General features: G+C 51.9%; 1 protein-coding gene across 2 annotated transcripts in view; it reads left to right on the top strand.

Moving 5' to 3' along the window:
- The first annotated feature begins 319 nt into the window (after window positions 1–319).
- Window positions 320–12,557, top strand: part of SYT2 (synaptotagmin 2) — a 356,952-nt gene continuing 344,714 nt past the window's right edge. For both annotated transcript variants that reach the window (XM_086920344.1, XM_086920342.1), the window contains exon 1: window positions 320–440. The gene's annotated coding sequence lies outside the window, so the exon portion shown is untranslated. The remainder of the gene's footprint in view (window positions 441–12,557) is intronic.

The raw sequence follows: 12,557 nt of genomic DNA, 5'->3' as shown, positions 1-12,557 counted from the left end.
AATCCTTTAAGAGTCAAGCCTCCCTTCGCCCCCCTCCGGTCCTCCCCCCTAACCTCACTGACTCCCAGCAGCACATGAACTCACTTAACAGTCCCCTCCCCCAAAGACCCTCTTGCCCCTGCGGAAGCCTCCCCGAGGCAGAAACCACGGACAGCTCTCGCAACACCCCTCCATTTGAATGTTCTCCCCCCATTAAGAGAACCCTCGACCGTCCCCGCCCGCCTCGCGCCCGTGCCTCGCGCACATTGATCTGTGCGGGATCACCCGGAGGTGCGTGCGGCTGTGCGGTGTGTGAGAGGCATGAGAATAGGGGAGGGGGAGAGGAGGCAGCGAGCTGTATGCTGCAGAGGGAGGGAGGCAGCACTGCAGCAGCGGCTGGGCAGGACCGGGCTCCCCAACTTCTGCAGCGTCCAGAGGGGGATCCGCAGGGCAGCTGGCAGGTAAGGAGAGCCCGGGAAGACGCGGGGCAGGAGAGAGAGTGGGGAACGGGGGACTGTGGAGGGAAGGGGGAAAGGGGACAGGAGTAAGACGGGGGCCCGAGGCCGTGAAGAACTGCAGACATGGACCTGACCCCACCCCCTGAAAGGGGCTCTGGAAAAACTCCGAGTCAGCAGAGATCTGTGGAGGGAAGCTGCAGGGGGGGGGGGGGGGGGCAGAGGGGAGTCCATGGGGCTCGGAGGGGACAGGGAGTATGTAAAGCAGACTGCGGGGAAGTAGGTGGTCTAAAGAAGCATCTGCGGGCAGACCGCAAGGTATGTAGGAGCCGGCTGCAGACAGGGCAGAGGGACACATACGGAGGCTCTGCGGGGACAAGTATGTAAGTGAGGATTCACATGGACATACGGTCTGTGGAGACAGACTCCGCAAGGACACAAGGTGGGCAAACCACGGGTTTGCAGGGAACCCGGGCACGTAAAGGAGGGCTCTGCACGGGCACTGCAGACACCGGCCCGGCATGGGGATACTGTATGTAAATGAACTCTGCAAGACCGCGGAGCATGTAATGGAGCCGTGATGCAGGGTGCGGGGTGTGTAAAGGGATGCTCCGCGTGGAGGCGAGGCACATAACAGAGATGTAAGGCGGAGGCGAGCGGAATGTAAAGAGGCTCCGAGGCAGAGACAGCGGTTAATTAAAGAAGAGATCGGCGCGGGCCGAGGACAGAGGCTCTGGGGGGCCCTGGGTGTGTAAAGGAGGCGCTGATCATATGCTGTAGGTAAAGGGGGGCTCTGCTGGGACGTGAGGTGTGTAAATGAAGCTCTGGTGTTCATGAGGTGGTAAAGTGAGGCTCGGCGGAGCCACGAAGGGTGTAAGGACTCTGCAGGAGGTGTGTAAAATGAAGCTCTTCTGGGACATGGGATGTGTAATCGAAGCTTCGGGGCTTTCAGGAGTACGAGGTGTTTACAGGAGGAATTTACAAGGGGCGGGGGTAGGTCAAAAGGGGGGCTCTGTTGGGATGTGAAAAGAAACTTTGCAGACCTGAGGTGCGTGATGTATATATGAAAAGTCATTCGGCAGGGACTTGGAGTGCGTAAAGTGAGGTTCAGAGGCAGGTCCTTTGAGTGTGTAAAGGGAGGCTCAGAGCAAGGCCCTTTGAGTGTGTAAAGGGAGGCTCAGAGGCAGGCCCTTTGAGTGCGTAAAGGGAGGCTCAGAGGCAGGCACTTTGAGTGTGTAAAGGGAGGCTCAGAGGCAGGCCCTTTGAGTGTGTGAAGGGAGGCTCAGAGGCTGGCCCTTTGAGTGTGTAAAGGGAGGCTCAGAGGCAGGCACTTTGAGTGTGTAAAGGGAGGCTCAGAGCAAGGCCCTTTGAGTGTGTAAAGGGAGGCTCAGAGCAAGGCCCTTTGAGTGTGTAAAGGGAGGCTCAGAGGCAGGCCCTTTGAGTGTGGGAAGGGAGGCAGGCCCTTTGAGTGTGTGAAGGGAGGCTCAGAGGCAGGCCCTTTGAGTGTGTGAAGGGAGGCTCAGAGGCAGGCACTTTGAGTGTGTGCAGAGAGGCTCAGAGGCAGGCACTTTGAGTGTGTAAAGGGAGGCTCAGAGGCAGGCACTTTGAGTGTGTAAAAAGAGGCAGGCCCTTTGAGTGTGTAAAAAGAGGCAGGCCCTTTGAGTGTGTAAAGGGAGGCTCAGAGCAAGGCCCTTTGAGTGTGTAAAGGGAGGCTCAGAGGCAGGCCCTTTGAGTGTGTAAAGGGAGGCTCAGAGGTACGCCCTTTGAGTCTGTAAAGGGAGGCTCAGAGGCAGGCCCTTTGGGTGTGTAAAGGGAGGCTCAGAGGCAGGCCCTTTGAGTGTGTGAAGGGAGGCTCAGAGGCAGGCACTTTGAGTGTGTAAAGGGAGGCTCAGAGGCAGGCCCTTTGAGTGTGTGAAGGGAGGCTCAGAGGCAGGCACTTTGAGTGTGTAAAGGGAGGCTCAGAGCAAGGCCCTTTGAGTGTGTAAAGGGAGGCTCAGAGGCAGGCCCTTTGAGTGTGTGAAGGGAGGCTCAGAGGCAGGCCCTTTGAGTGTGTAAAGGGAGGCTCAGAGGCAGGCCCTTTGAGTGTGTGAAGGGAGGCTCAGAGGCCGGCCCTTTGAGTGTGTGAAGGGAGGCTCAGAGGCAGGCACTTTGAGTGTGTAAAGGGAGGCTCAGAGGCAGGCCCTTTGAGTGTGTGAAGGGAGGCTCAGAGGCAGGCACTTTGAGTGTGTAAAGGGAGGCTCAGAGCAAGGCCCTTTGAGTGTGTAAAGGGAGGCTCAGAGGCAGGCCCTTTGAGTGTGTGAAGGGAGGTTCAGAGGCAGGCCCTTTGAGTGTGTAAAGGGAGGCTCAGAGGCAGGCCCTTTGAGTGTGTGAAGGGAGGCTCAGAGGCAGGCACTTTGAGTGTGTGCAGAGAGGCTCAGAGGCAGGCACTTTGAGTGTGTAAAGGGAGGCTCAGAGGCAGGCACTTTGAGTGTGTAAAGGGAGGCTCAGAGGCAGGCCCTTTGAGTGTGTAAAAAGAGGCAGGCCCTTTGAGTGTGTGAAGGGAGGCTCAGAGGCAGGCACTTTGAGTGTGTAAAAAGAGGCAGGCCCTTTGAGTGTGTGAAGGGAGGCTCAGAGGCAGGCACTTTGAGTGTGTAAAGGGAGGCTCCGAGGCAGGCCCTTTGAGTGTGTGAAGGGAGGCTCCGAGGCAGGCCTTTTGAGTGTGTAAAGGGAGGCTCAGAGGCAGGCCCTTTGAGTGTGTAAAGGGAGGCTCAGAGGCAGGCCCTTTGAGTGTGTAAAGGGAGGCTCAGAGGCAGGCCCTTTGAGTGTGTGAAGGGAGGCTCAGAGGCAGGCCCTTTGAGTGTGTAAATGGAGGTTCAGAGCAGGGACTTGGAGGGTGCGAGATTCACAGGGAGCCCTTGGAGTGTGTAAAGGGGGGTTCAGAGCAGGGTCTTGGAGTGTGTAAAGGGGGGTTCAGAGCAGGGACTTTGAGAGTGTAAAGGGAGGTTCACGTGCAGGCCCCTTGAGTGTGTAAGGGAGGTAACCGTTCAGATGCAGTCCTCGGAGTGTGTAAAGGGAGGATCAGCAGAGGCGTAAGGTCTGCACTGGTGTGGACTGTGCACATGAAATGTACAGTAAGGCTCCGCATGGACGTGCGCTGTGCAAAGGAGGACCCGCAGGGGTACGGAGTGTGTAAAGGTCGCTCGGCAGGCATGGGATGAGTAAAGGGCGGTTCTGCAAGGATACGGGGTATGTAAACGATCTGCAGATACAGGAGGAATACGAAGAGGTCGCGGCAGGCAAGGGCATGAAATGTATGTTTAGAGGGTGGCTCGGAAGCAATGAGTTGACAAAAGGGTGGGGGAGGCTGGCTGCGGCCACCAGATGCCCCTCCAGGGGGAGAGGCTGGGCAGTCAGTGCTGAGGGACACCCCCGCCTGCTGTTGAAGTTTAATGGCCGTCCAGGCTGCTGGGGAGCAGGTGTCCGAGTAGCGGAATAATACGAAAGGGGCAATGCGGGAGGAAGGTTACATGGAGGGGCGGAGCAGAGCAGGGGGCAGTGCCCCCGGGTATCCCCGGGGGATAAACGGGGGGAGGACTGTGAAGATATCAAGGGTCGGCCGGAAGGGACGGGGCTACTAAACACCCAGGTTAGAAGCAGACTCGGGTGGGAGAGGAAGAAGGGGGGGCAGAAATAACTAGAGAGAGGTAGCGCGTGACTCAAATATTAATATATTCAAAGCACGCAGGAAAGAGCCTTCGTGGAAAAGGGAAAGAACGACAGAGAATTCGAAGAACTAGCCCGTTTTGCCAAGGGGACAGCGCTAGGGACTCCGAGGGGTCGAATAGGGGGCTCCAGCAGAGAGAAAAAGAAGAACGAGAAAACGCGAGAGAGCAATTGGAGTGTGAGGGCAGTGTAGGCAGGCGAAGGCAGCGAGGGGAGAACAGAGTGCAGAGAATTCAAGAGAAACGAGTTAATGAACGTGAGAAACTGGGAAATGATCAGGGATATAAAACTGCGCAGTGAGGGGGGCCGCATATGAAAAGAACATGTAGGCTATATCGAGAGTGTAAAGAGAAAGAAAATAGATTTAAGAGAGATATACGCTTGTGCAAGAAGCCGGAGAGATGAAAATTGAGGGCACGGAAACAGAAGGGGATTGAGTGGTGAATGGGAAAGGGGGAAAGGCGAGAACGTGAGTACAAGACGTCGATGAAGAAAGTAGTAACCTGTGAGAAAGGATGTCCTGGCGAAACGGCCGACTGTGGGACACATCACTTTAATCTCCCAGCGCCTACAAATTATGAATGTGTAATATAACTGGTGCTCATGTAAAGTGCTCCATTATCTTCGGGTCCAGTTCGCGCTATATAAAACAGCAACAAAAAAAAGGAAACGGGCAGGGGTATAAGAAAGTGCCAGAGGAAGGGAGACGGTAGGAAGGGGCAACCGTTTTAGTGCAGCCAAGGTCCCTTCACCTCTCTCCGGCCAAAGTATCATCCAAGAAAGGCAGCATCCCACAACCGCTCCCCCGACACATCGAGACGACAGAGCTGTGGGAAACTTTAGGCAGAGGAGGCTGATCCCGGGTGGCATCACCCCTCCGCCCGCTAATGTGGCAGTGCCCCGCGCAGTCTTTGGAAGCGGAGGGACAGGGTTAGAGCACGGAACAAGAGAGGTGGCGCTAGAGAGGAGGAGGCTGGGAGGGGGCGAGGCGTTCTAAGGGGTCTACTTCACTAGTCAGACCCCCCAGGATATAGCGGCATGGATTAGCAAATTTAGCGGCACAAAAATGGAAATTTAGCGGCACAAATATGGAAATTTAGCGGCAATTTTGCGGCATTTTATGTGGCCATTTTTCCTACAACAAACACAGATATCTTAGTTTTTTTAGTTACTTAACAACATGAAGCTATGTATATTTGGTTTCTTTACAATGTAGACACTTTGGGGCAGATTTACAAGCCCCTTGCGCTGCTTTTACGCCACCGTTGCGCCACTTTTGTGACGCAGCGGCGGCGCAAAAGATGCACCATGGTGCAGGGTATTTACTACGTGACGCATCTCCCAGATGCGTCACGTTGCAAAGCCTTGCGCCAGAAGAGGCGTACCATTGCAGGTCAGTTTGTGTCTTGCAATAGCCTTAGAGCTTGGTGCCACTGTACCTGCTGCACTAATGATGGCTATACCCATCGCCCCTTTTATTAGTAAGCACGTTAAATAGTACAGTGTATTTTGAACACGACCTGATATCCCACAGGATGCCCGTTCGACAGACCTAAACACTAGAGAAAGAGCAGTCAAAACCGCCAAGTGGTCACTTGTTAAACAGTAGCGAACTGCATGTTGGTACTTGTAGTTTTGTTGCAAAATGTCAGCCTGCAAATCGTCTCAGATTTAAAAGCGAGGACTGATTGAAGTTGACACCCATGACATGGGGCCACTTGACGCCCGTGTTAAATGTCTCGCCTCTAGGATTTTTCCCATGGCTCACTCCCAGGGGGAAATGGTCTGCAATAGGTGAGCTCAACCCTCTGACTTCATCCCTTGTCCAGCGCGCCTCTGCAGATACCCCGTCCCGTGTGCGCCTCAGCTCTCTCGGCTGAGTGGTTCTGTCTGTTTATCTTGAGGGACAGACATCTCTGCACGGCGCTCCGTCTCCAAGCCAGCGAATAGGGTGAGCAACTGGCATTGGTGCAAATTCAGGACGGTGAGTGTAAAAATTCAGGACAAAGGGTCAAAATTCAGCACACAAATTCAGGACAGGAGCTCAAAATTCAGGACAAAACTTCAGGACAATAGGTACGTTTTACCATCAGAGGTCGCGCAATAGTACATAAGTAAGCCCAGCCATTTCCAAACATATTCAACCGTTTGCAAACCTATCCATCATGTATCCTTCCATCTATCATTTCACTCATCCATCCCTTCATCCATCCCCTCATCCATCCTTTCACTCATCTCCATTATCCATCCACCCTTTCACCCTATCCATCTGTACACTTATCCATCCACTCTTCATCCCATCCATCCATTCACTCATCCATTCAGCCATTTACCCTTTCACCAATCCAGCCATCCTTTCACTTACTAATCCTTCCAATCATCCACTATTTTAGTCATCCATCCATCCTCCCTTTCTCTCTCCATCGACCCTTTCACTTAGCCATCCTTCCTTCCATCCTTTCACCCACCCATCATCCATCCATCCATCCATCCATCCATCCATCCATCCATCCATCTGTCCTTCCCCTCATCATCCATCCTTCCCCTCATCACCCATCAATCCTTCTCCTCATCCATCCATCACCTCCATCCATCACCTCCATCCATCCATCCATCCTTCTCCTCATCCATCCATCCTTCCCCTCCATCCATCCATCCTTCCCCTCATCCATCCATCCTTCCCCTCCATCCATCCATCCATCCTTCACCTCATCCATCATCCTTCCCCTCATCCATCTTTCCCCTCATCCATCATCCAGCTACCCTTCCATTTCTTTATTTTCTTAAATTATAGACTGCATGTTTGAAAAACCGAGGTTTGCTTACAATTTAGTGACAGTAATTACGCTCTGTGAAGAGAACCACGTGCTGCCTCGGTGTAATCAGGGGTGTAATCTGGCCGAGTCTCGGATGTTTGGGGCCCTGGGTAGAAATGGAATGTGTGAGCCCCCCTCTAAATAGCAGAGACATGACACATTGCCTCGTACAGGAATTCACAGGGCGCTTGCCGCCCCAGAGCTCGAGAGACAACCCTCCAACCTCACCTCTCCCCAGCCCCTCTTCCACCTGCTGGCGCGTGCTGCCCTCCTGGGACCCTGTGACCTCTGCGGCTGGCCCCTCTCGGGCTCTCCGTGGCTGGATAGCTGAACCTGTCTGATAATTAGCATCAACTTGGAGACAAGTTGATTGTTGGCTCGGGGTAACAAGAGGGAAATGGCAGTCGCGGATTCCACCATCAGGCAGGGCTGTTTGCATGTGAATAGATGTTGCTGCTCCTGAACCTGCAGCCCCTCCCTCTCAGTCACCTTCGAAGCACCTCTTAACAGGTCATCAAGGGCTGGAGGTGTGAGGGTTGCAATCCCGCTGTGCCTCTCCAATGCTGCTGATAAAGCAGACCCCCCAGGATATAGCGAAAAATGCCGCGATTTCTACAAAAATGCTGATTTCGCGGGCATTTTTGTAAAAATCGCGGCATTTTTTAAAAAGTGCCGATTTCGCGGCAAATCGCGAAATCGCGAAATCGCGATATCCTGGAGGGTCTGACTAGTGTAAATCACCATCGTGGTGGGAGAGGCTGGGCTTGGGCTCGAACCGACCCGCCCCTTACTCTAAAGCATTCCCAGATGCCATATTTCTAAGTATACTTGACCACCTTGCCCACCACCCTCAGCTTCTGACAGTGATGTAGGGTGACAAGAGATTGAGAACCAAAAACTGGGACATTGTGCAAAAATAGAAGAAGAACTACCATTTTACATCAACGGTGCTGAGCAGAATGACAACTCTCATCAACATAGGAACACACAGGAGGCACTAAGAAAATAAATAAAATGTAATTTTTAAAACCAGCATCATACCTGTTAATTAAATTGGTTCCTTTAAACAACTGCTAACTAGGAAAGTTTTAAAACACCCAATAAGTGCTTCTCACTTCTATAAACCAGGACATGAGCAGGAGGGACCAGCAAGGCTTGTCTCACCCTCGTAGTGTCGCCCTGGAGAATAGACCAGTAGCGGCTCGTGGAGGGAGTGCTGCGGGGCCTTGCGGTGGGGCAGGGTGGGGGGTAGTAAACTAAGGCATACCGCAGAACAGAGTTAAGTAACTAAATAAATAAATAAAACAGTGCTGCGGGGCCTTGCGGCGGGGCAGTGGCAGGGTGGGGGGTAGTAAACTAAGGCATGCGGCCGAACAGAGTTAAGTAACTAAATAAATAAATAAAACAGTGCTGCGGGGCCTTGCGGCGGGGCAGTGTGGGGGGTAGTAAACTGAGGCATACGGCCGAACAGAGTTAAGTAACTAAATAAATAAATATAACAAATTTAGTTGTGCGTGCTGCATCGCATTTGGCACTACAGCGGGCGCAATGTAATTTGTTTTATTTATTTATTTAGTTACTTAACTCTGTTCGGCTGTTTGCCGTAGTTTACTACCCCCACCCTGCCCCTCCCCTGCCCCACCCCACCACCCCACAGCACTCCCTCAACGAACTGCTACTGGAAGAGACAAGGAGCGGGTTGCACTCATCTTGGGTGGCGGAGGTGCTTACGGAGTTGGGTCATGGAGCTAGGACCGACCACTCTATGCGGGCTCTCTCTGCAATCTGATGGCTTGTGTTTTATTCCGATCTTATTTTGGGGCACAATAGTTCCTGGAAGCATCTGCGTCTGACTGGGTCCCCATGGTGTCAATTAGGGGAAGCTCTGCCACCCCTGGCTCGCCTTTTGGTGCCTCGGACACTTTCATTGCAACACCTGACCTCAGAGGTCATTTAGGTAGTGCCAAGAAAAGAAAGTAAAGAAAGCGCTATGAGGCCTTTTTACTTTCTGTGACTTCAATTCCTTGCTCGGTACCCAGCATCCCAGCAGCAAATAGGAGGCCGAAGAGATGCCAACGATGGGACAAAGAAGCTATCTTGTGATGTCAGCAGGGATCAAATTGCGTGATGTCACTTCCCCTGGCATTTTGGTTACTCAGCGTCCAAGTCACACTCCATAAATGTGTCTTGTGCACTAAGCAGTGTATGCATACAGTGAGATGTGTGTGTGTGTTTTAGGAGGTGCCCACATACATGCCATACCCCAGTCTAAAGATGTAATCGTGTCAGACCCCCACTGCAGTATCCAGCTTTTGCCGTAGTTGCTACCAAACTCTGACTGTCCCTTGTAAGTCAGACTTTTCGATATTCAGATTTTTTTATGTTCACCTCTCTGAAGATGGTCCAACACCACATTGAAGGGACCCTCAGTGGCGGCTGGCATATGCAGGGGGAGTGCATAAGGGCAAATACAATTTAAAAAACATATAAAATTAAACAATTACAGAGTCCTCTGCACTAGACCTCTTCTTTCTTCCACTGTAGCCCGGTCACCAGGAAACTCCCTTGGCCAATCCTGGTGCTGTACTCATGCTGTTAGACAGCATGAAAGCAACGCCCTTATCGGAGCGAGTGGCCTCCCTCGGCCTCCACAGCGTTCTGGAGGCCCATACTTGCTCTAAAGCTATCTAGGGTACAGATGTTTAAAGTGCACATGTGTGGCTGGCCTTTGCAAGACAGCTGGCCAAAAAGACATGCACACTTTAAACAGTGCACATATAACCCGCCCTCCTCTGTGCTGCTGTTATTCACCAGGCCCGCCACGTCCTGATGCTCTGTTTGGGACGGGGATGAAAAATAAAATGGTAAATTTCATCTCTGGGGCTTTGGGAGTAATTTAAGTGGGGCGACGCCCCAATGGAGGAGCCCCCCTGATCACAATACATCTCAAAACCCCAGTTGACGTCTTCAAGGAAAGCAGCATTCTAGAATGCTTACTGTGGGTGATTGTTACAACTGTAGGACTGGGAGAAGAGGATTGTGTTTTTTTCTCTACATTGGATGACCTCTTTAATGTTTGGATTTCACCTGCTGCACCTTCCCAATGAAAGGTCCACATCTGAGCCAAAGGTAGATTCCAAACCCTTACATCACACTTCTAAATGAAGACAGCCTCATATGGGGGAGGCCTTACCAGGTCCCAGCCTCGTACCTGTTGGTCCAGGTGAGATTGGGGACCAGTGGCCACTGTCCTTATGCCCTACTGGGCTAAACCTGGTAACACAGGGTCTTCTCACTGGGCCTTGCATTTGTACCAGCTCCCCTCAGGCAACCAGGGGCTGGGTTGTGGTACTTGGCTGGCTTCACATCAATTTTGATCCCTCTCATTCACGCTCTTCTTGGAAGCAAGGGCCACTACTCTACTGCTCCCATGGCTTCACAGCTTGGTCAAGTAGCTGCAGGAGCCAGGAGACATGGGGATACATCACCACAGGCAGAGCCTGCCTTTACTAAGATAGCGCCCTGGGCGCGGGCAGGGAGAAATGTGGCCCCCTTGCTGATAGTAGGGAATTAAATGAGGCAACAAGAGGTCCCTTTTGTGTTCACTGGTCAGCACCTGGATGAGCAGGGACTGGCCCCTGAACACGAACATCTCTGGACCTCCCCCAGCGCACCAGGGGTCAGAGGGTGAAGGCAGGGCAAGGAAGGGGGCTAAAAGGGTTGAAAACATCACCCACCGTATGATAATGAAGGACTAAAACCACTTTACACTGGCAAATCAGGCAGAAATGAACAGGCAGGGACAAGCTTGAGCATGATAAGAATGACGCTGCTGTTGGCATAACGTTAATGCACACAGCTCCATGCGCCCCTTAGGAAATTGGAGCCCTGGACCCAGTTTTCCCAAGCTAAAAGCCAAGCCTGACTGCAGGGTCCCATGGTTTGCGAATATTTGTATCCAGTGCAAGAGCTACTTTACATCAGTGCCACATGGCAGAGGGCAACGTGATAGGCAAAAGTACCACAAAACACTCCTGCAGTGCACAGGCGTGGACGTCACAGGCCCAGCTTGACAGCACTGCAGCTCAGGATGTGTGCTACGGTGTAGATGAGGTTGATAACAAGGTTGTCAATGCAGAGTGCTGTAAGTGGGACAGAGCCAGCCAGGGTGGATCCCTGGCAAAGCAAAAAGTGGGCATTGTACTGGGGCCCTATGGGATTATCTATTCCTGCCCCTTGTCAGCTAAAGAAAATAAATGGTACCCACCTGCCTGTAAGACACCAAACCTGTAACTCAACCACTGCAAATGCCAAAACTGGTGAGTTTTCTCCCAGAGTATGGAGGTCATTTTTAGGGTTGAGCCTGCGAGAGCATGCGCTAGCGCTTACTTCTCGGCTTGCAAGAGACTGTTGTTAAAAAAAGGGCTTGGAGCCCCCCGTTGCTTACCATTTGTTGGCTTGCGTGGCACTCTACTTTATAGCCTCGTAATGCGTCAAGGCAGGCCTAACATAATTTCCGTTCCTCTCTGTGGAGCAGGGAACAAGCACCGATTGATTCAGCTTCATCAGTGGCCTCCACTGCTCCCGACATAATTGAGGTACTATTTTGTTTTGTTTATCTTTTAGTGCCCTGCAAACAGAAGGCGTGTGACTGGCAAAAATGGGCCCATCAGGACAAACAAAATTGCAAAGATTTATTTTCTATAGTTAACTTTCTTTATTTTGCCAAGTCTTCTTTTCTCACTTTGCACTCATGTTTTGTTTTATTTTTGCTCTTGGGCACTGTTCTCAAGAGATGTGGATTATGTCATTGCAACAAGACATTGTTTCTTTCTTATGTGTAATTTCTGAAATGATGCTTTAACACATAATCGTACAGTACACCCCACTTCAATTCTCTCCACTCCCATCCATGCCAACTCCCCTCACCTCAGCCCACACTAATCCACCTCACTCAATCCAGTCCACCCCAGACCAATCGAATTCACCCTCACACCAATCCAATCCACCCCACTCCAATCCAAATCACTCACCTCTATCGAGTCCACTTCAATCCACCACACTCCAATCCTCCCAACCTACCCCAATCCAGTTCACACCATTCCAATCCAAAACTATTGCCCCACTCAATCCAAAACAATCTGCCCCACTCCAAAACAATTCGTCCCACTCTAATCTGCTCCACTCTAGTCCAAAACAATCTGCCCCACCCCAAACTGCCCAATTCAATCCAAAACAATCTGCCCTACTCCAATCAACAACAGTTTGCCCACTCCAATCTGCCCCAGTCCAATCCAAAACAATGTGCCCCACTCCAATCCAAAGCAATCTGCCCCACACAAAGCTGCCCCACTCCAAACCAAATCAATCTGTCCCACTCCACTCTTCCCCACTCCAATCTGCCCCATTCCAATCCAAAACATTCTTCACCATTCTAATCCAAAACAATTCGCCCCACTCCAATCTGCCCCAATCCACCTCATGCCACTCCAATCCAACCCACCTCACTCCAATCCAATCCACCCCACTCCAATCCAATCTACCCCACCCCAATCCAATCCAGCCAAATCCAACCTAACCTACTCCAATCCACCGCACCCCAATC

The sequence above is a fragment of the Lissotriton vulgaris genome, chromosome 5 (assembly GCF_964263255.1).
Source record: "Lissotriton vulgaris chromosome 5, aLisVul1.2, whole genome shotgun sequence".
NCBI lineage: Eukaryota > Metazoa > Chordata > Amphibia > Caudata > Salamandridae > Lissotriton > Lissotriton vulgaris.
Note: the sequence above shows the minus strand (reverse complement) of the source record. Positions and strands in the feature narration are given on the sequence as shown.